The sequence below is a fragment of the Neopelma chrysocephalum genome, unplaced genomic scaffold, assembly GCF_003984885.1.
Source record: "Neopelma chrysocephalum unplaced genomic scaffold, ASM398488v2 Primary Assembly neopelma1_96689, whole genome shotgun sequence".
NCBI classification, from domain to species: domain Eukaryota; kingdom Metazoa; phylum Chordata; class Aves; order Passeriformes; family Pipridae; genus Neopelma; species Neopelma chrysocephalum.
In genome coordinates this window covers 54,085-76,553 of record NW_020925334.1, presented here as the reverse complement: position 1 = coordinate 76,553, position 22,469 = coordinate 54,085, and the positions used below count along the sequence as shown (strand labels likewise).

Below are 22,469 nucleotides of genomic sequence, written 5' to 3'. Positions count from 1 at the left end.
CTTTCTACATTAAATTTTCCCAAGATTAACCTCAGTCAGTGATTTACTTGACAATATCCCTTTAAGTTGGTGTCATAGGTTTACTTGTTCTAAAAAAACCAAGGGGGAATTTTTTTTCTTTCCCCTGCATGCTGTAAAAGAAAGATGTTGAATGAGGGAGGGGGAAGGTGTTTGCCAAGGGTGATTGACACACACAAAGGAACTAGCTAGCAGATCCACATTCCAGGCTGATAGCCCTCAGAAGATTGGAGGGGAGGAGGTGATGAGTTTGGTTTTTTTCCTCTCCTCAGGAAACTTTTACCCTGACTCAGGGAGGGTGTGTGTGGAAAGGCTCCAAGTTCGTTTTGTTTTTGCCTGGGTCATCTGACTGCTTCTGGCCCTGGTTCACCTCCATTCTCCTGCACCCTGTTCTGCCCCCAGCCCGGACTTGTTCAGATTTTATTGGAGAGGCTTGACCCTTCTTCAAAGGAACCTTTGGGCCAGAGCCAGCCTCTGACAGCGTGAGTCTGTGGGAAGACCCCTTCCTCCCCTTTTCCCCCTTCCCCTTCTTGGTGGGGAAGATCTCCATTTTTGGCTTCTCCTGTGCACCAGGGTCCCCACATGGCAATTACCAGAGCCCAACAGTGCCCCCTGCCAGCCACCACAGAGCAACTGCAGGCTCTGCTCCTCCAGTGGTCCAAGAGCGCTCCCTCCTGATCGTGGTTAGAATTGCGCCAAAATGCAGAAAGTACTGAACTGTTTCCTTTTTGAAGGGGACTTTTGGGTACAGGATTATTGTCTAGTTGTTTTTGTGTTCTTTTGTTGTTCTCCCAATATACATATATCCTTTAATAAAGGGCTGTTATCTTTTTTTTCTTTCTCTATACTTCCTCAATTGGAGCCTCTTAATGTCAGATTTACAATTGCTTAGAGGGAGGAGCTTGGTCTTCATCATAACTCATCCTCCTTAGCAAAACACTTCAGTCTCATTAAACTGAGACAGTTGGCAAAACCAATCCAATAAAAAAGTACTATCGCAATACCATACTCCAAGCACTTTAGTCTTAGCCCACAGACATCTTGGCAGAGAGCAATGCTACATGGAACATTTTATTCTTTCCAAATATGGCACCTAGCGGATAAGCTATCAAATCAAATTCCCCTTTATCTAGTGTTCAAAGCATAAAGGAAATTTGGAAGAATTCCAGTTTTAGTGCACAGTGATTTGGGGAACAGAGCATAGCTATAGCAAATCAAAAACAAGCACTGTGCACACAGATGTGATATGCCCTTCAAGGTGGAAAAATCTGTTCCTTCCCTTATTATTACTCTAGCCCGGGGTAGAGCTTTTTTGAAGCATGCAAGTAATGCAAAAGCACAAACTGAACCAAATGTCAACAGGACTTGTTATCCTGAAAGACATACCATTTTGGGAAAAGCTTTTTTTTCTTTGCTTTTAAGATATGGCATACAACTTTTACTACAATAAGCAGGGTCTCCTGATTGGTGCATCTCAACCTTCTTTAACCCAAGAACCAATAATATTTTTTGAAGACATCTCTTTATCATTTTGTAGAGCATTTTCATATCAGTTGTCAGTTTCAGTCAAATGACCACTGAAAGTTTAAATTACTTTGAGCACATTTCCCAGATTTATTTGTTTGACTGTTGAAATGAGAGGGGATGTCCTTTCTAAATGACTTAGGAAATTAGAAGTTTTAGCTTATATAAAATTGTATTTTAATCAACTAAGGGATTTGCTTTCTTGGCATGGTAGTTGTCATTTCTTTTAGGACTACAATTAGTTTCAGGATGTAGAATGTAGATGAAACATGGGAACTAATAGAGAGTGTACCATATGCCCACGTGCAAGAAATTACCCTATACACTTCAAAAAACATGATCAATAAGAGATTGTTTTGCGAAGAAGTAAATTCAATTAAAGGTTGTTTAAATTAATGAGAAATTTCAGTTATCTTTGACCAATGATGAAAATATGTGTCTTCGTAAGTACTAGAACAATTAGTTTAGGGATTAGAGGTCAGCTGGATCAATCATAGATGTTAGGAAGACTGCCAAGTGGAAAGAAGACTCTATGAAGATGACTCTCTCCCCCAAAGAAATGGACACTAGGTGGCAGTCTTGCTCCACGAATGAACTCCAGGATGATATTTGACCTCCAAATCATGACATAATCAGGGGTTGGGTGTGAGAGGGGTCTTTCAGGTATCAATGTATTTATATCCCGACATTTGTGCTGATTCTTCGATTCATGTATGGCAAAAAATTTCCCCATGAATCCCCAACTGGCATATTAAAGAAATGTCTGATCCAATGATTTCTGGTTGTTGGGTTTAATTCTTTTGTTTCTGTATTAGGGAGGAGGAGGAGGTTCGAGGATATACTGAAGCTTGAAACCATGACACCGTTGAAAGCTTAATAAAAACCAAGATTTATTACCGAGAGAGTGGCCAACAAAACGAACAAACCCAAAAGGGAGGAAGGAGGAGAGAAATAAGCCTCAGTTACCCAGCTGTTGCCCATAACATTATCTTACCGACCTAGCGTGCCTATAATTACCCATAGCAGAAGCGGCATCCTTGGAGAGTCAGTAAGTTCACAAAACTGGCAGGTGTCCCCGTCGAAAGGCAACGTTGTCCTTGATGTGAAGTTAGCTCCCCTCCAAGAAAGCACTATCTACTTTTATACAATTAACTGAGTGACCACAACCTCCCAGGTGTGGCCAGCACCGCCCAACCAGAGGCCCTCAGTCCCACCTCCCGGTTATGTAAGTGCATCTCTTCTGCGCATGCGTGAGGACTTTGGAAATCCCCTCACGCAGGCGCAGTATGTTTTGGGGGTCTTTCTTAATTGAGTCTGGGGGCGAGCCTTCCTCCCCTCCTCATCACTTTCTCCTCCAACTGCCCTTGACGAGCAATTGACCAATCACAACAGACCAATTAAAACAGTTTACACAGAAGTTCTCCCTCCAAGGCCAAGTCCACTGCTTTATCAGAGCACTTGGCAGGAGAAAAACGTAAACTTCTGCAGGTGGCTAGGGCCAAACACAGACCAAAAAAAAAAAAATAATAACATTCCAACTTCGTCCCGATACAGTTTCAATGTACAGGAATGGGTGCACATGTTTTTAACTTGATACTTAATCTGTGGATGTCCCTCTAAGCAGGTCTTTAAAGAAAGAACTGGGTGTTTTGGAAGAAGCTAAGCTGCTGTGTTGGTTTTTTTTTAAAGAAGAGTTAATCTTTCCACTTGCAATAATTTGTTATGAGCACTTGTGTAATAGGGAGAGTTCGAAGGATGCCAAGATTGAAACCAAAACACTGTTGAAAGCACAAAAAAAATAAAAATCAATATTTATTACCAAGAGGTGACCAACAAAACGAAAAAAAAGCCCAAGAGAGAGGAAGGAGGAGAGAAATAAGCCCTCAGTACGACTCCCCCAGTCACCCATGTGTTGCATATGAAGTTATCTTGCCACCCCAGAATGCCTAGAATTACCCATAGCAGAAGCTGCATTCTCGGAGAGTCGGCAGGCTCACAAGATAGCGGGCGTCCCCGCAAAACGCAACGTTGTCCCTTGATGTGAAGCTTGCATTTTTCATTCCCTCACCCAGCATGAGCTATCTGCTTTTTATAAATTAATAGGTGACATCTACCTAGGCAGGTGTGGCCAGCACCACCCAGCTAGAGGCCTTCAGTCCCTCCCTCTGTTATGCAAGTGGTATCTCTTCTGCGCATGCGTGCCTACTCTGGAATTTCCCCCACGTGTGCGTGCTGTACCTGGGGGAGTCTTTCCCAAATGAGTCTGGGGGTTTACTTCATCACCCTCCTCTTCACTTTCTCCTTCAAGTGCCCTTGAAAGGCGATGAACCAATCATAAGGCAGCAATTAATTTCAGTTTTTACAAGATGTTTGCTTCAAGGACGAAGTTCTCTTTTATCAGTGCTTGTTTTCTCATAACTTGGCAGTAAAAGAACAAACTTTCACAAGTGGCTGGGCCAAACATAGACCACAGTATCAACATCTAATTAAGCCCTGATACAACTTCTTATCGGTTACCTTGGCTGAACGCCCGGTGTCCACTGAGACTCCGCCCAACCTCCTCCCCTGAGGGAAAAGGAGGAGGGAAGGGGGGAAAGAAGAGGAAAAAAACTTGCAAAACTGAGACTGCCGAGAAAGGCGGTTTTATATTTACATAGAGAGGAAAAAAAAAGAGAACTATAAGCACTATACACACAGGGAAAACTGACAATAAAGACTACTTCCCTGCGAAAGGTGTTTTCCTCCTCTGAATAACAGCTGTCTATCCCGCGCAACTGTCCTGGAAGAGAAGAGAAGGAGTTGTTTCCTTCTCGTCTCTTTATATCTGAGCTGACATAACATGGTATGGAATACCTTACTGGTAAAATATACATCAGGTGGCCTATCCTAGTTCTGTTTCCCTCCCAGGGAGGGTTACAAACCCACTACAGCACTAGTGAACTTTACCGCCTTATCTAGTATGTAATATGACACAGTCATCATACTACAAAATGTAAGTTCACGTATGGTTAATAATAATTTCATTTCTGTCTATGTTGGCTCTCTTAAAAACCCATAATTGGAGCAATAATTTAATGACAGGTGACATCACAGCAAATAATTCAACAAAACTGCTCTGAGTGTTTAGTGCACCACTTGCAGGGAAACACATGCTGAGATCTCCATTGTCAAAGGATTTGGACAGATGGCTGATGTTATGGGAGTTGATTCCCACAGACTACTTAACTATATTTTTTTGGAAGGGACCTTAAAGATCATCTAGGTCAGGTTGCCCAGAGCCTCATCCAACCTGGTCTTGAACACTTCCAGGGAGGGGGCATCCACAACTTCTCTGGGCAACCTGTTCCAGTGCCTCACCATCCTCACAGTAAAGAATTTCTTCCTAATATCTAATCTAAACTTGCCCTCTTTCAGTTTGAAGTCATTCCTCCTTGTCCTGTCACTACATGCTCTTGTAAAAAGTCCCTCTCCAGCTTTCCTGTAGTCCCCCTTCAGGTAGTAGAAGGTTGCAATTAGGTCCCCCGAAGCCTTCTCTTCTCCAGGCTGAACAATCCCAACTCTCTCAGCCTTTCCTCATAGGAGAGGTGTTCTATCCCTCTAATCATCTTCATGGTCTTCCTCTGGACTCGCTCCAACATGTCTCAGTCCCTCCTGTGCCGAGGACCCAAGAGCTGAATGCAATACTCCAAGTGGGGTTTCACAAAGGCAGAGTAGAGGGGCAGATTCACCTCCCTCAGCCTGCTGGCCATGCTTCTTTTGATGCAGCCCAGGATAGGATTCTGGGCTGCAAGCGCACATTGCCAGCTCATGTCCAGCCTCTTGTCCACCAGAATCCCCTAGTCCTTCTTGGCAGGGCTGCTCTCCATCTGTTCATCCCACAGCCTGTATTGATTCCAGGGATTGCCCCAACCCAGGTGCAGCACCTTGCACTTGGTCTTATTAAACCTCATGAGATTCCCATAGGCCCACTTCTCGAGCTTGTCCTGGTCCCTCTGGATGGCATCCCATCCTTCAGGAGTGTCAACCGCACCATACAGCTTGGTGTTGTCTGCAAACTTGCCGAGGATTTACTCTATCCCTTTGTTAATAACACTGGTCTCAATATGGACCCCTGAAGGTTGCCACTCATCACTGATGTCCATCGGGCCTCTGAGCAGTTGACCACTACCCTCCAAATGTGACCATCCAGTCAATTACTTATCCATCTGGGTGGAGGAAGGGGCTGAAAACAGAAGACTGGTGAGAAGAAAAGAGAATAAGATGCTTTTAGAATTCTTTTTGCTCAAGAGATTTTTTGCAGCTGGGAAGGCTAAGCCGGAAAAAGATCAGTGTGGGAACCTTCACACCCTGTATTCCCTTTGGATTGTTTTCTGTAGAAAGAAATGGAATTCTCTCAGGGAAGATAACACAATGTTGTTAAAAACTTAAAAGCATTCTTTCCCACAGGCTTGGGGGGACCTTGTGTCAGGTCTTTGATATGTAAGGCAGGGCACAGGCCTGCACTGTGCTTTTTGCCCCTGATAAGTTTGCACTAACCTAGCAGTGTATGGATGTCCCTGAAACTATGGAATAAATCTATTCTTCACACTGCAGCTGTGGTTCATGGTTGTCTTGGTGTTACCTGTGTATAATAAATTCTTACACTCACCCACTGCATGACGTGTTTATCCAACTGTGTGCTGGACATTTTGTCCAGAAGGAGACCGTGAGACACAGTATCGAAAGCTTTACTGAAGTCCAAAACAATTACATCAACAGGCTTTCCTTGATCAGCTAGGTAGGTTACCTTGTCATAAAAGGAAATGAGGTTTGACAAGCAGGACTTTCCTCTCATGAAACCGTGCTGACTGTGACCAATGACTGCATTGTCTTTCAGATGTTTTTCAATAACTCCCAGAATAATCTTCTACATAACTTTACCAGGCACTAAAGTGAGACTGACAGTTTCTGGGGTCCTCCTTCTTGCCCTTCTTGAAAATTGGAACAACATTTACCAGCTTCCATTCAGCTGGGACCTTTACGGACTCCCAAGACCGCCAAAAAATCATCAAGAGAGGTTTTGCAATTACATCAGCCAGCTCTTTGAGCATTCTGGGATGAATCCCATCAGGTCCCATAGATTTCACAGAATCACCTAGGTTGGAAAATACCTCTGAGATCATCGAGTGCAACCTATGACTTACCACTACCTTGTCAACTAGACCATGGCACTAAGTGCCACATCCAGTCTTTTCTTAAACACCTCCAAGGATGGTGACTCCACCACCTCCCTGGGCAGCCCATTCCAATGCCCAATCACTCTTTCTGTGAAGAACTTCTTCCTAATGTCAAACCTAAACCTCCCCTGGCACAGCTTAAGACTGTGCCCTCTTGTCCTACTGCTAGTTGCCTGGGAGAAGAGACCAACCCCCACCTGGTTACAACCTCCTTTCAGGTAGTTGTAGAGAGTGATGAGGTCTCCCCTGAGCCTCCCCCTCTCCAGGTTAAACAACCCCAGCTCCCTTAGCCAATCCTCATAGGACTTCTGCTCCAGACCCTTCACCAGCCTTGTTGCCCTTTTCAAACACACTCCAGCACCTCAACATCCTTCCTAAATTGAGGGGCCCAGAACTGGACATAGTACTTGAGATGCAGCCTCACCAGTGCCAAGTTCAGGGGAAGTATCACTTCCCTGGTCCTGCTGACCACACTATTCCTGATACAGGCCAGCATGCCTTTGGCCTTCTTGGCCACCTGGGCACACTGCTGGCTCATGCTCAGCCTGCTGTTAATCAGTACCCCCAGGTCCCTTTCTGCCTGGCTGCTCTCCAGCCACTCTGTCCCCAACCTGCAGTGCTCCATGGGGTTGTTGTGGGCAAAGTGCAGGACCCAGAACTTGGTATTGTTGAACCTCATACTGTTGGATTTGGCCTATCTATCCAGTCTGTCCAGGTCCCTCTGCAGAGCCATCCTACCCTCCAGCAGATTGGCACTCCCCCCTAACTTGATGTCATCTGAAAATTTACTAATGGTAGACTTGATCTCCTTGTCCAGATCATCAATAAAGATATTAAACAGGACCAGGACCAACACTGATCCCTGGGGAACGCCACTAGTGACTGGACAACAGCTGGATGCATCACCATTCCCCACCACTTTCTGGGCCAAGTCATCCAGCCAGCTCTCAACCCAGTGAAGAGTGCCTCTGTCCAAGCCATGAGCTGCCAGCTTTTCCAGAAGTATGATATGAGAGACGGTGTCAAAGGCCTTGCTGAAGTCCAGGTAGACAACATCCACAGCCTCCCCTTCATCCACCAGGAGGGTCACCTGGTCATAAAAGATTAGGTTGGTCAGGCAGGACCTGCCCCTCCTAAGTCCATGCTGACTGGGTCTGATCCCCTGGCCGTCCTGTAGGTGCCATGTGATCGCACTCAAGATGATCCATTCCATAACCTGCTGGGCACAGAGGTCAGGCCTTAAAGGCCTGTAGTTCCCTGGATCATCCTTCCAACCGTTCTTGTAGATGGGCATCACATTTGCCAACTGCCAGTTCCCTGGGACCTCCCCATTTAACCAAGATTGATGGCAAATGATGGAGAGTGGCTTGGTAGGCTCTTCTGCCAACTCCTTCAGTACCCTCGGGTGAATTCTATCTGGACCCATAGACTTGTGAGTGTCTAAATGGCACAGCAGGTCACTAACTATCTCCTCCTTGATTACAGGGTGTCTATTCTGCTCCCCGTCCCTGTCTACCAGCTCAGGGGTCTGGTTGCCCTGAAGATAACTGGTCTTAATGTTAAAGACTGAGGCAAAGAAGGCATTAAGTACCTCAGCCTTTTCCTCATCCTTAGTGACAGTGTTCCTCCCCACATTCAATAAAGTATGGAGATTTTCCTTGGCCCTCCTGTTGTTGTTGATGTATTTATGAAAACATTTTTTATTATCTCTCACAGCAGTGGCCAGATTAAGTTCTAGCTGAGCTTTTTGTGGGAAACCAAACAGGTGTTCAACTCAGAAAGTCAAAGGCAGCTGCTCAGCAAGAAGTCTCAGAGATAACAATGGAATCCATCAGACGGCCTTAGACACTCTGTGAGAGTGAGAGAAGAAGCTGCTAACTTTGGCAGAAGGATACCTGTGGTGAACACCTGTTACCAAAGTTAAAACCAAAAAAGAAAGACTGCTTAAGTTAACCCCACTTATGAAATATGTATTGATTTTTTAGTAATGACAGTGTGTTGTTAGAAAATTTGAATAGTGTGAATAAGTTTGATAAAAGTGTGTAACAGTATGTTAAATAGGTCGATGCATGCCTCCCTCCCTGTAACATAAAAATTCCTGTGCTAGGTGTGATAAAAATGCTTTAATGTAAACATTGCATGCCATTCTGCCATTCCAGGTGATTCTGTATGGAGGAATCCGACTGGTCCCGGAGTTCTCTGAGTGAAATGGATATAACACAGATACCTGTGTATCCTGGAGACAGCTAGGGAAGGAAGTGAGAAGAAGGAAGCCGGAACTGCAAGGCTGGATTTCCTGAACTTTTGCAAAATCATCATGATCCTGCTAGAGCCAAGTCACTATGAGTTCGCAGATGCTGAATCATCATGAGTGTGCTACAAGGCAGCCAATTGTGATGTATATTTATGTAGAATCACCAATGGTGGTATAACATGTATGTTACACCAAGGACTATAAATGTCAGTGATTTGTTGCAATAAAGGTCCTGTCCTATTCTTCTGGAAGAAGACCTCGTCGTGTTTTGGTTGTCTCAACAACGACAATTCTGCTCCTTTCAACTCGACAAGGAGGACAGAAGAATAAAACCTCTTTTTTAGTGATGCAGTCAGATTGTCTTTATTAATAGCCATCATTGGTAAAAAAGAAGTTAAAACTGTGTCAGGATAGGGTTTAGGCATCGGTAGCTTTTGCTTTTCTAATTTTCTCTCTACATGACCTAAGGACATCCTTGTACTCTTCCTGAGTTGCCTGCCCCTTCTTGCAAAGGTCATAAACCCTCATTTTCCCCTGAGTTCCAGCAAAAGCTCCCTGGTCAGCCAGGCCAGTCTTCTTCCCCACTGGCTCATCTTTTGGCACATAGGGTTGGCCTGCTCCTGTGCCTTTAGGATTTCCTTCTTAAAGTATGTCCAGCCTTCTTGGACTCCTTTGTTATTAAGGACTGTTTCCCAAGGGACTCTCTGAACCAGTGTCTTGAAAAGGCCAAACTCCACCTCCCGGAAGACCATGGTAGAGGAAGTGAAACAGGAACCAGGCCTAAAAGAGTTAACTGAGATATCTTGGCCTTCTAAGAAACCTCAATACCTGTTTTGCTAGAAGAACATTTTAGGAGCACTGGTTAATATCATGTTCTGTTCTGCTCACTGGACCAAAGGCCTTATTATAGAAAGAATAGGAGTAGTACACACACACAGTAATAAATTAGGTAAACTAGACATTTGAATAAGATCTAGAAGGCCCAGAGCCAGGATTTTGCAAGCTTGAAGAATTCAGGTCACCTAACTGAGGAGGTCAAATTGAGGAAGATGTCCATGGCGACCATCAGAGGGATGAAGGCTTGAGGAGAAGACCCCCACAGTAGAAGACTGCGCATGTCTGGAAAGACTCTGCCCAGAGACCAGCCTACTTATTAATATGTATAATAAATGATGTAACCACGTATCTAAAGTGTATAAAATGGCTTAGTTTTGCACTTGCAAGTCGAACAAGTTTGTCCAGCGCGAGCTGGTTTGCTCCCAACGTTGAATAAACAAATACCTTGCTGCTTAAAGATAAAAAAGTCTCTGAGCAGTTTTTCGGGCCAATTTTTTGGATTCATTTGGCGACTGCGGCAGCACAACTTCTCCACCCGGCTGCGGAATCCCTCGGAGGACGGGACCCCCTTGGGCGCCCTCGGGTAAGTCTTTTTACCCGAAGGGGCTCCCTTCTTCGGTGACTTCTTGCGGGGGCTGGACAAGAACACTGCCTATTGATAAAAGGCATTTGTATCTGGTTTCTGGTTTTGTCTATTCTGGTTCTGGTTATTCTGGTTCTGGATTCCCATAAGTCAAAGGCGAGATGCCGTCACTCGCAGGGATATGGGAGAGGACGCTCTTCCAGGGGAATATCCCCTCCGGTCTGGTCTGGTCTGGTTTTGTTTGTATTTGGCCAAATATTGTTTATTTAGAGGGAAACAAGGTTGTCTTGTTCGTTTTCATAAAAGTTATTGTGTACCTGATATACCTTGCTTACCTTGAAACATCCAGGAGCACATAGTTAAAGGTATTATCATGCTAAGAATTGCTATGTGAGAGGCAGTGCTGAAGAGTTAACTATAAGCACACCACTTTGGATAAGACCTAGAATTAAGATTTGTCCATTTTGCAACTGTTAGTTATATGTACGAGCCTTGTGTAACAGATGTAAGGTTTGCCTCCCCCACAGACAAGGTTGGGTCAGAACCAGTGTGCATATTGTAGAAAAGAGGGACACTGGAAGCAAGAATGCCCTGAATTAACAGGTGGAAATACAGGCACAGGAGGGGCTGTTGTTGCTTACAGAATACTGAGTGAAGGGGGGGGGGGGCAGTGGGCCAGTGCCTAGGGGACCTGCTGGTAAAAATTAGGCTAGGGGAAGAAAAAGAAGAATTAGATTTTCTAATTGATACTGGGGTTACATTTTCTGTTTTGAATCAAGAATTAATACCTAAAAGTGATAAATATGTTTAAGTCGTGGGTGCCACTGGTCAATCAGAAAAGCTTTCTTTTGAAACCCCTAAAGTTCAAAATTGGAAAACAAATGGGAGTGCATCAGTTTTTGTATTTACCAAATTTATCCAAACCCGTATTGGGCAGAGACCTACTAGAAAATCTGTGAGCTGTAATAGAATTCAAACAAGGTAAAATTGAATTTAAGGTAAACTCAGTTCTGAGTTTAGCAATGAGCTATGTGGAGCCAAGCCAGGATAATTCAAATGTCAATCAAATTTTAGATCAGGTATGTCGAGGAATTTGGGTTACTGAAACACCAGGAAGGTCAAAATGGGCAGCTCCCATTCAAACAGAATTACAGCCAGGAGCAAACCCAGTAATTAGGAAGCAATATGCACTGAGGCTGGAAGATAGAAAAGGAATTGAACCAATAATAGATAACTTCTTGAAATTAGGGCTTTTTGTAGAGTGTGAATCAGATTTCAACACCCCAATTTTACCAGTCAAGAAGCCAAATGGAACACATAGGTTGTTTCAGGATTTAAGAGCAGTAAATAAAATAGCTGAAACATACATGCAGTTGTTGCAAACCTATATACCCTCTTAACAAAATTAAAGGAAATCTAATTTGGTTCACAGTATTAGACTTAAGAGATGCCTTTTCTTTCTGCCTTCCCTTCACACAGGAAAGTCAAAGGATATTTACCTTCAAGTGGGAAAATCCCACCACAGGAAGGAAAACTCAACTCATTTGGACAGTGTTACCTTAAGGGTTCGAAAATATTTCCACAATTTTTGGGAATCAATTAACTAAAGAATTGGAACAATGGCAGTCACCACTGGGAGAGGGTGTACTTTTATAATATGTGGATGATCTATTGATTGTTACTGAAAAACAAGAAGAATGTGTCCAATGGACAGTAAACCTCTTAAACTTTTTGGACTTAAATGGTTATCGAGTCTCTCAACAGAAAGCTCAGCTGGACCAGGAGAAAGTCATGTACCTGGGATATGAAGTATCGAGAGGACAATGATCTCTGGGGACAACAAGAAAGGAAACCATCTGCCAGACACCGAAACCACAGATGGTGAGAAACCTTCGAGTCTTTCTAGGAATGACAGGTTGGTGTTGTTTATAGATATATCAGTATGGGCTAATTGCAAAGTCTTTATGTGACCTGCTGAAAATAACTAAGGGCAACCTAGTCTGAACCCCTGAAGCAAGTGGAGCCTTCAAACAGCTGAGATAAGAACCCATAAGGACTCTGGCATTGGGATTGCCTGACGTAATGAAGCCCTTTTGGTTGTTCTCGCATGAACTACAAGGAATGGCTCTGGGGGTCCTGGCTCAGCAACTGAGACCGCACAAAAGAACAGTAGACTACTTCTCCAAGCAATTGGATGAATAAGCAAAGGATGGCCCACCTGCCTAAGGGCAGTAGCAACAATGATCATAAATATAGAAGAAGCCAGGAAATGTACAATGGGACAGAAAATGACTGTGTTAGTGTCCCACACAGTGTCAACAGTACTGGAACAGAAAGGAAATCATTGACTGTCACCCTCCCTATTTCTGAAATATCGAGTAATCCTGGCTGATTCAGATGGCATAATCATTCAGGTGACTAACATTGTTAACCCAACTTCATTCCTAGAAGGAAGAATCTTGGCTGCACCTGTCGTGCACGACTGCTTGGAAACCATTGAAGCAGTGTGCTCCAACTGCCTGGACCTTAAAGAAGAACCACCCCTGGATGCAGAAGACTGATTTACCAATGGCAGCAGTTTCATAAGACAAGGTGTGAGGATGGCTGGGTATGCTGTGACCACCACTACTGAGGTAATCAAATCAAATCCTTTGCCCGCAGGAACCTCAGCCCAGAAAGCAGAACTGATAGCTCTCATTCAAACTTTAGGATTTGCAGAAGGAAAACAAATTAACACCTGGACTGACTCCAAATATGCCTTTGGCATAGTTCACGCTCACGGAGCAATTTGGAAAGAAAGAGGGCTTTTAACTCTTCAAGGAAAAATTGTGAAATATGCTGAAGAAACTCTACGATTACTGGAAGTTGTACAACTCCCCTCTCAGGTGGCAATTATGCACTGCCGAGGACACCTGAAAGGTAACACTGTCCCGGAAATAACAAACAGAAAAGCTGAAGCAGAAGCTGAATTAGCTGCTGCAAGAAGTAAAGAACTACCAGTAGCAGCTTTAGTGCTAGAAGAACTCATGACTAGGCTTCGCGAACGAAGATTTGGGAAGGGCTCTACCCACGTTTCTTGCAAGCGCGTTGGTGGCTAAAAAGGCCAATACGAGAAAGGCATGTCCGGTTGCAAAAGGCACAGCAGAAAGACTCCTTGGATGGTATATTCTGCAAGGTTCGATTTTTTCTGCGTTGTCTTTTCTCCTCAAGAGTGATCCTGCGTGCTTTCTCAAAAGCATCAGCAGCGTTATAGATAGTGTGTCTCCAGACCTCCCAATTGGAGGCCAGAGTAGACCAGTTATGGTGATCAATATGCCCGAGGCGGAGTTGTTGTTTCAGAGAGTCCTTGTATCTTTTCTTCGGGGCTCCTCTCTTGCGGCAGCCGGTGGCAAGTTCACCATAAAGCAGGATCTTAGGGAGGCGGTGGTCCTTCATCCTGGAGACGTGCCCTGCCCATCGCAGCTGCGTTCTCAGTAGCATGGCCTCAATACTTGTGATTGCTGCCTGTTCAAGAACAGATGTATTGGTCACATAATCTGACCAGTGGATGTTTAGGATTGTACGGAGGCAGCGTTGATGGAAGCGTTCTAGGAGACGCAGGTGGTGGCAGTAGACGACCCATGATTTGGAACCATATAAAAGAGTAGACAGCACTATGGCTCTGTAAACACTGATCTTGGTACTTTTCTTCAAGTGTTTGTTACGCCAAACTCTTTTATGGAGTTTTCCGAAAACACTATATGCCTTCACTAACCTGTTGTCTATCTCCCCGTCAATCTTACCATCCGAGGAGATGAGGCTACCTAGGTAATTGAACTACTGGACTGATTTGAGTTCTGATTGGCCAATGGTGATGTGGGGATGATGGAAGACTTCCTGAGGTGCTGGTTGATGGAGAACTTCTGTCTTCTTTAAGCTGACTTCCAGCCCAAAGACCTCAGCAGCGTCTGCAAAGCAGGATGTTAAACGCTGCAGAGCTGCTTCTGTGTGAGCAACAAGGGCGGCGTCATCAGTGTAAAGCAGCTCCCGGACAAGATGGTTTAAGATCTTGGTGTGGGCCTTCAGTCGCCTTAGGTTGAATAGGCTTCCATCAGTACGATATCGAATGTAGATACCATCCTGATCATCGAGGTCTGCCGTGGCCCTTTGGAGCATCATGCTGAAAAAGACTGTGAATAGGGTAGGAGCGAGAACGCAGCCTTGTTTCACACCATTGGTAATTAGAAAGGGCTCAGAAAGTGTGTTGCCATATCTGACTTGGCCGTGCTGATCCTCATGAAGTGAGATGATCATTTTAAGGAACTTGGGGGGACAACCTAAACGTTCCAAAATCTGCCAAAGACCTTTTCTGCTCACAGTATCGAAAGCCTTGGTGAGGTCGACAAAGGTTACATAGAGACCTTTGTTCTCTTCCCTACACTTCTCTTGCAGTTGTCTGAGAACAAATATCATGTCTGTGGTGCTCCTGTTGGCTCTGAAGCCACACTGACTTTCAGGTAGAATTCCTTCTGCTATAGCAGGTATTAGCCTGTTCAGGAGTATTCTTACCAGGATTTTGCCAGCAATGGAGAGCAGAGTAATACCACGGTAATTTGAGCAGTCTGATTTAGTACCTTTCTTCTTATACAAGGTGATGATGACTGCATCACAAAGATCTGATGGTAGTTCACCTAGTTCCCAGCAGCGCACCACGAGCTCATGAAATTTAGCATGGAGTGCAAGGCCCCCATGTTTCCAGACTTCGGGTGGAATTCCATCAACCCCAGCTGCCTTGCCAATTTTCACCTGCTGTATGGCCTTGAGGGTTTCTCCTTAAGTGGGGGCAGTATCCAATTCGTATTTCACCGGTTGTTGTGTGATGGACTGAATTGCTGAGTCTTGGACTATATGGTTGGTACTGAAAAGAGTTTGAAAATGTTCAGACCATCTATTCAGAATGGAGGTTTTATCTGTCAGAAGCGTTTGACCATCTGCACTGAGTAGAGGGCTTTGGACTTGGTATGTAGGCCCGTATGCTGTTTTCAGGACCTCATAGAATCCTTTATGATCCCCTGTATCTGCACATAGTTGAGTTTTTGCAGCTAGATCTATCCACCACTTGTTCTGGATGTCACGGAGTTTCTGCTGAAGCTTGCTGCATGCAAGACGAAAGACTATTTTTCTTGCGTGACAGGATGGCTGTGCAAGGTGTGCTTGGTGGGCAGTTTTCTTCCTCAACAAGTCCTGGATTTCTTGGTTGTTTTCATCAAACCAGTCCTTGTTCTTCTTGAGGGAGAACCCTAAGGATTCTTCAGAGGATTGCAGGATGCAGCTTTTAATATGATGCCAAATTGTTTCAGGAGAGGAATCTGCAGAATCTGTGGAATGGTTTTCGAGCCTAGTTTGAAGGTTTGCCTGGAATCTTTCTCTTACTGTGGTTGATTGGAGATCATTAACTTGGAGTCTTCCCCTTGGGATACTGCCCTTTTTGGGTTTGAATTTGAGATTGAAGTTGAGTTTACAGCGCACAAGTCGATGGTCTGTTTGGCATTCTGCGCTGGGCATCACGCGGGTATGGAGGACATCGCGGGCATCTCTCCGTCGCACCAAGACATAATCAATGAGGTGCCAATGCTTAGACCTCGGGTGCATCCAGGTTGTCTTCAGACTATTTTTCTGCTGGAAGATAGTATTAGTAATGGTAAACTGTTGCTCTGCACAGAATTCTAGCAGAAGCCGACCATTATCGTTGCAGTTTCCAACACCATGCTTGCCTAATATTCCTTTCCATGATTTAAAATTCTTGCCTACTCTGGTGTTGAAATCACCAGGGATAATGATCTTATCACCTGCAGGCGCCTTTTGAGTAAGATAGCGCAGGTCAGTGTAAAATTTATCTTTTTCAGCAGGGTCAACTTGGAGAGTTGGGGCATATATACTAAAGATGACCATGTGTTGCTTGTTGTTTAGTGGAAGGCGTAGGGAGATAATGCGGTCAGAATGGTCTGTTGGCAGATTTTCGAGTTTAGAGACAATGGAGTTTTTGATCATGAAACCGACACCTGAGAGATGTTTTTCGGTTCTGGGTTTACCTGACCAAAAGAGTGTGTAACCGGCACCATGTTCTCTGAGGCTACCTTCCTCATGAAGGCGAACTTCACTGAGACCAGCAATGTCGATGTTGAGATGAACCAGTTCATGGGCAATTAGGGCAGAACGTCGCTCAGGACATCCGCTATCCGCAGAATCGAGCGTGGTTCTGATGTTCCAACATGCTAGAGTTAATTTGGGTACACCTTTGGAGGCAGGTGCATGCCTGTGTCTTTTGCTCTTTGTGCGACCGCATTGGAAGAAGATGCCCGTTGGTCTGCGGTTAACCTACCGGGTGAAGGTGGAGATGAGCTTTGGTTAGGCCACCTTTTCTAGGCCCCTCTCCTAGTGGAGCAAGCAGTGCTGTCCTTGAAAAGGCTACTTGGTCGTTCAGGGTGCTGCCCCAAGAGACTCTCATCTCCAGTCAGTCTCAAATGACCAATATCCTGAACTGCCTGCATGCAGGGTTGAGTCTGCAGCTCCCAGTGCACCTTTCACCTACCATTTTGACCCTCGCCTGTCGCTACAGGACTTTTTGCATGTGGGTAAAACCTTCAAGCCTGCGCAATGGATTTTTTAGGTGAGATGCAGTATGCGCGGAACTGAACCCACCCTTTAATCCTAAGGTTCATCTGCCAGGGCCGAGCAAGCTTGGACGGTGGCAGCGAGGTCCTCAGGACGTAGGTTTGATTAGAGTGACCTTCTCTTAGATGGATGGCCTTACGGGGCTCCATCTGCCTGGGTTTGGGATGAGAGTTGTCCTTCTCCTAGGATAACTGCCAGAAGGCTAACGAGCTAACGAGCTAGAAGAACTAGACACAGATCAACAGGTAGAATATCAGGAAACAGATTATAAGTGGATACATGAAAATGAAGGTAAGCTGTTAGACAATGGGTGAGGTTAACTAAAAACAGGTCAGTTAATACTATTAAAAAAAATAGTGTCGCAATTTGTAAAAGTAAAACATGATAAAACTTATTGGGGCTTAGACTCACTCTGTTGGCATTTAAGGACCAGAGTAGCAGGACCAAATTTATTTACCACAACAGAGCAAGTCACATCCCAATGTGAACTTTGTCTGAAATACAAGGAACAAAAATACACCAAGGGGCAATAAGCAAAGGGCATTTCCCAGGTAAAATTTGGCAAATTAATTTCTCTGAGCTCCCAAGAAAAGGAGGGGGTCCTGTTATCTCTTAGTTTTGACTGACACATTTTCTGGATGGCCTGAAGCTTTCCCATGTAGAACAAATGAATCAAAAGGAGCGGTTAAAGTCTTGTTGAACGAGATTATACCACGGTTTGGAATGCCTAAGAGCATCTCTTCAGATAGGGGTTTACACTTTTGTGCACGAATTGTACAAGCAATAAGTAAAGCACTAAAAATCAATTGGCAACTGCATATGCCCTACAGACCCCAAGCAAGTGGGCAAGTAGAAAAGATGAATCATCTCATTAAGCAACAAATTGCTAAAATATGTCAAGAAACAAATTTTCATTGGTATCAAGCTTTACCTATTGCTTTAATCAGGCTAAGGGTCAAGCCGAGATCAAAAGAGAAACTGAGTCCATTTGAAATTCTATTCGGCAGACCCTACATGATGCAAGCTGTAAATAGTGAAGCTTTGGAACAAATCGGTAAGCAGTATGTGTATGATTATGTTATGGCTGTAGGAAAACAATTGCAGAAAAATGCTATGGTGTTAGAACACCAACCCAAGCAGCCTGATTGTAAATTACATCCATTCAATCCTGGTGATTGAGCATATGTTAAGAATCTTTCAGGCGAACCACTATGAGAGAAGTGGGATGGACCCTACCAGGTGCTGATGACCACCTTCACAGCAATCCGGGTGACAGAGAAACCCATGTGGATCCACTACTCTCGAGTCAAGAGGGCTCCAGAGGAAGCATGGACCTGGGGAGAGGAATTATCTACTCTCAAACCTTCTCAATGCTGACCTTTGGACTGATAAGTACACCGGTGTTATATCAAGCCCTTGCCCAGAACTCATTATGGTCTCAGACCTATAATGGGGTCTCTGATCTATTATTTTATTTACAACCAGATCTTCTGCCTCAGCCAGCCCAAATGAAACAATACAATGCATCTGTTATAGTCCTCCAAGGAACGAGGGTACTGAATAATTGGTAAAATCCTGATATCTTATACGATGTAAGTGTTTTAATAGGCACAGGTTAGATGGTCACCCAAAATTGACATTACTGTGAAACGTAATTAGTGGCTGATCAATGTTGGCACACTTTCACTCTAGATAAATCAGTTTCTGTGATGTGTCAGTGGACATTCAGGGAAGGAAATATAACCAGGAGATTTCCAACTACCAAGTCTCCTACCACCCCATTGACTAAGACCACCACCATTTCTACAACTCCTTCTTTAACCTGTGAGAGTGTCCACAATTTAACTTTTGCTGGACCTTACGTAATTAGAAAATCAAATGAGCAGAAGCTACTGTTAGATCCCACATATTCACTGGAAAGAGTTCAAATAAACATTCAAGTAAACATATCACATATACAAAAAGACTGTCAGCCCTATATTCGGCAAAGTTAAGAGGGCTGGAATGCATGGTTTGGCACAGGATTAGGTGACCTAAACACCATAGACCAAGAAGTGTTAATGCATAAACTAAGTGCCATCACTTCTGATTTGGGAAAACTCAAAGTCCCTTTAAGATCATCTTTGCTCACTGTGGCAGAAACACAATTGTTGGCAGATTGTTGAACTTCAGGAATGCTGCCACAAGAAATAAGAGAAATAATATCTAGAAACAGTTCCACTACACAATTTGAGAAAAATTACCAAGCGTGGTGGCAGTTAGTGAACTTCACTTACAGTCCTCAACATGAAAAAATTGAAGTTTATGTACTCACTATCAGTGCAGCCAAAGAAAAGACCATCTTTCCTATCTTGACATTAGGAACCATACACCAAAACATAATTATCAGACCCATAGGCCATAATGTTTGGGCAAGTTACGATCACACCAAGAAAAAGTGGCAGTCAGTCAATACTGAGGCATGTATTCCTAAAGGACAATTAGGATATATCTGTGAAAATGCTGTAGTAGAAAATGAAGATTTATGCTTAGATACTGAAGATAGTGTGTGTACCTTTGAAATGCTTCCCCATACTAAAATCCAATCACAAGTCTATTACATAGGAAATGGATGTGCATGTGTTAGAATCTTTTGTGTTAATTTTACCATAGGTACTTGTCATGAAGTCGTGAGTGGTACTAATTTTTTGTTTTACTAAAATAATAGGCTGTGATTTTAACTATACAATTCCAATAACTACTGAGCAATTAATTGAAAATGATTATTTGTTTTATCACGATGTACCTAAATTACAAATAGGGATAGACATAAGTCTTTCCAAAAGATGCTTAAACACCCGGATAGAGAAAAGGTGGTGCAAGAGGTAAATAAAACACAAAGGTAGAGCAAGTAGGAGAACATCATTGATAGGACATCTTTACAGGGTACTCCCCTACAGCATCACAAGTTGTCCTAGTTAGAATGGCTGAGACCAATTCATCACTGGATGGGTGTAACCCAAAACTGTGTATTCTATAGCCTTCCATGCCATTTCCCAGAAACTGTTATCAGTAGAGGCCTGCGAGATAGGAAGATGTTCCTGTCCTCATACCCTTTTATGGAATTCTCCGCTCTGAGGGAAGGACTGAGCATCCTCATACCCTTTTATGGAATTCCCCGCTCTGAGGGAGGGACTGAGCATTCCCGCCTGAACTGGAGAATATATAAACTTGGAGTTTCGGAACCTTTTTACCACTCGTGGGATCCAGAGGAAGACTGCAGCTCACCGCTCTCAACCAGACTGAGACCACCACCCTTGACTGGACTGCAATCACCACTTTCTGACCAGACTGCAACAGCTCTCCCACCAGCAGGTTTTTCCCCTCTCCCTTTACTTTGGACTCGGGGGGAGGGGGGGACCAAGGAACACCACTTTTGTTCATGCCCCAGGGTGCTGGGTTATACATTTGGGTTTTGTGGGTTAAAACCAATTGTCTGTCTGTATAATCGAACTTATTGTATTATTTTAATAAATTGTTATTCTGACTTATAATCTCTCTTTTGAGTTGAGTTCATTTCCCCTGCTGGTTAACTTTTAAACCAGCACATTTTTGGCGCCCAACGTGGGGCAGAGAGAGAAGTCAGAATCACAATTTCATTTCAAGCATTTGTCTATTTGGATATAGAAACTCCCTGATCACCATGTTGTTTGATGCATTCACGTAGATGTTGTATCAGAGCATGTTCATATTTCCACAGATGGGGAACTATTTGCCTGTTTTAATGCTCTCTTTAAGACCAGGGAGAGGGATCCAAATGGCTTTATTAGTATACTATGTTTATGTCATCATAACATCAGAAACAGTGAGTTTCATTGTAAATGTGTATACAGTCTTGTTTGCCTGCTCCGTGATGCCTTAAACCCCAATGGTTTTCTTATTTTTCTACCTTGTAAGTTTTATAGGTAATAGAAGTGGATTTTAGAAACAATCCCTTTCTCCCTCCTCCTGTAGTACCCCTTAGTTTATACATTCCTTAATCCTCTTACCCTATTCCCGTATCCAGTAGAAAATGTTTAGTCTCTTAGTCAAGGCAAGCCTGTCTTGTTTGAGGAACGCTTGTATCTTGGCCTAAACCGCAGGACAGAGTCAAAGAACTGGGTGACTCTGCTCTCTGTACCCCGAAGATGATGAAGGATGATGAAGAGGGGGTCCCAAAAAGCCCCCCGACCCAATTCCAGGAGGTGGGTCAGGGGGTGGACCAGGCCAAAAGTTATAGGGTGGACACACTTGGGATTGGCCAGATGTTGTTATAAATGTAACATCTCGGGCACAGCCCGGGGCGCGCGTCGTTTACCATCTATTGCCTTGGCACAATTAAATCCTTTCCTTATCTCACCCTTACTAACGGCTCCTAGATTTTTTTTTCTAAGCACCAGCTGAGCAGGCATCACCTGGTTTAGGTTGCTGCCTCTGGGACCTCATTAAAAATCGCACCCAGCCCTTTGGGGGAACAGTGGGGAATGGTTGTTTCCAGCCTCTCACCTCCTTTTTCCCCTTCAGACCTGCTACAACAGTTTTTGAAAATATTGAGTTCCCTTTTGATGTTAAGGACAACATAATGTTATTGTTAGTGTTGCTCTGTCTGCTCTGTACTGTCTACACCATGTTTAGGGTCAGAACAGGGTCTTCTAGGGAGGTTGTTTGGACGCCTGTCCTGGGAGTGGATAATGCTGAGTGGCACGGGAAGTGGGAGGACATCGGACAGTATTTGGAGAAGTTTTCTCCTCCAATGATCTGGAAATTCACCCCTGAACAACTGCAGGATCCTGTCAGCATGATAAGACTGGTGAAGGGAAAATGCTCTGGCAGCTCCAGAGATGGCCACCTCACAGTAACCTGCTGGGCCCTGGCCACTGCCTACCGGACACTGCTTGACATGGTACAGCACTGCCAGGGGGAGGAGAGAAGGAGCAAATCCACAGGCACCACGTCCACCCAAACCACAGCTGAGTCAGAGGGAGAAAGAAAGAAATCAACCGGCACCATGTCCACACAAACCATCGAGGAGCCAGAAGGACAACCGAAACCAATAGCAGTCGCCCCTGTCCAGAAAAGGAAATCAAAGACTAAATCAGTCCGTATAGCAAATGATGACGAAGAGGCAGGACCTTCACATCCACCGGAGAAGACAGAGCCAGAAATAATCACTCGGTCCCTATGCCTGGGTGAGCTACGTGAGCTCCGGAGAGAGTTCACGCGACAGGCGAATGAGTCCATCCTGACCTGGTTGCTCCGAATCTGGGATGCCGCAGCTAACGATACAATTCTAGATGGGAGTGAAGTAAGACAAGTGGGATCCCTGTCTCGAGATGTAGTCATTGATCAGGGGATTGGAAGGAGG

At 44.3% G+C, this 22,469-nt stretch overlaps 1 long non-coding RNA gene across 1 annotated transcript; it reads right to left on the bottom strand.

The window, feature by feature from the left end:
• Nucleotides 1–102: 102 nt before the first annotated feature.
• On the bottom strand, nt 103–20,136 carry LOC113981662. The gene is made up of 3 exons (XR_003538482.1): nt 20,032–20,136; nt 18,897–18,898; nt 103–117 (listed from the first exon to the last, which is right to left on the bottom strand). It is a non-coding gene; the product is annotated as an uncharacterized LOC113981662 (long non-coding RNA).
• Nucleotides 20,137–22,469: the final 2,333 nt, after the last annotated feature.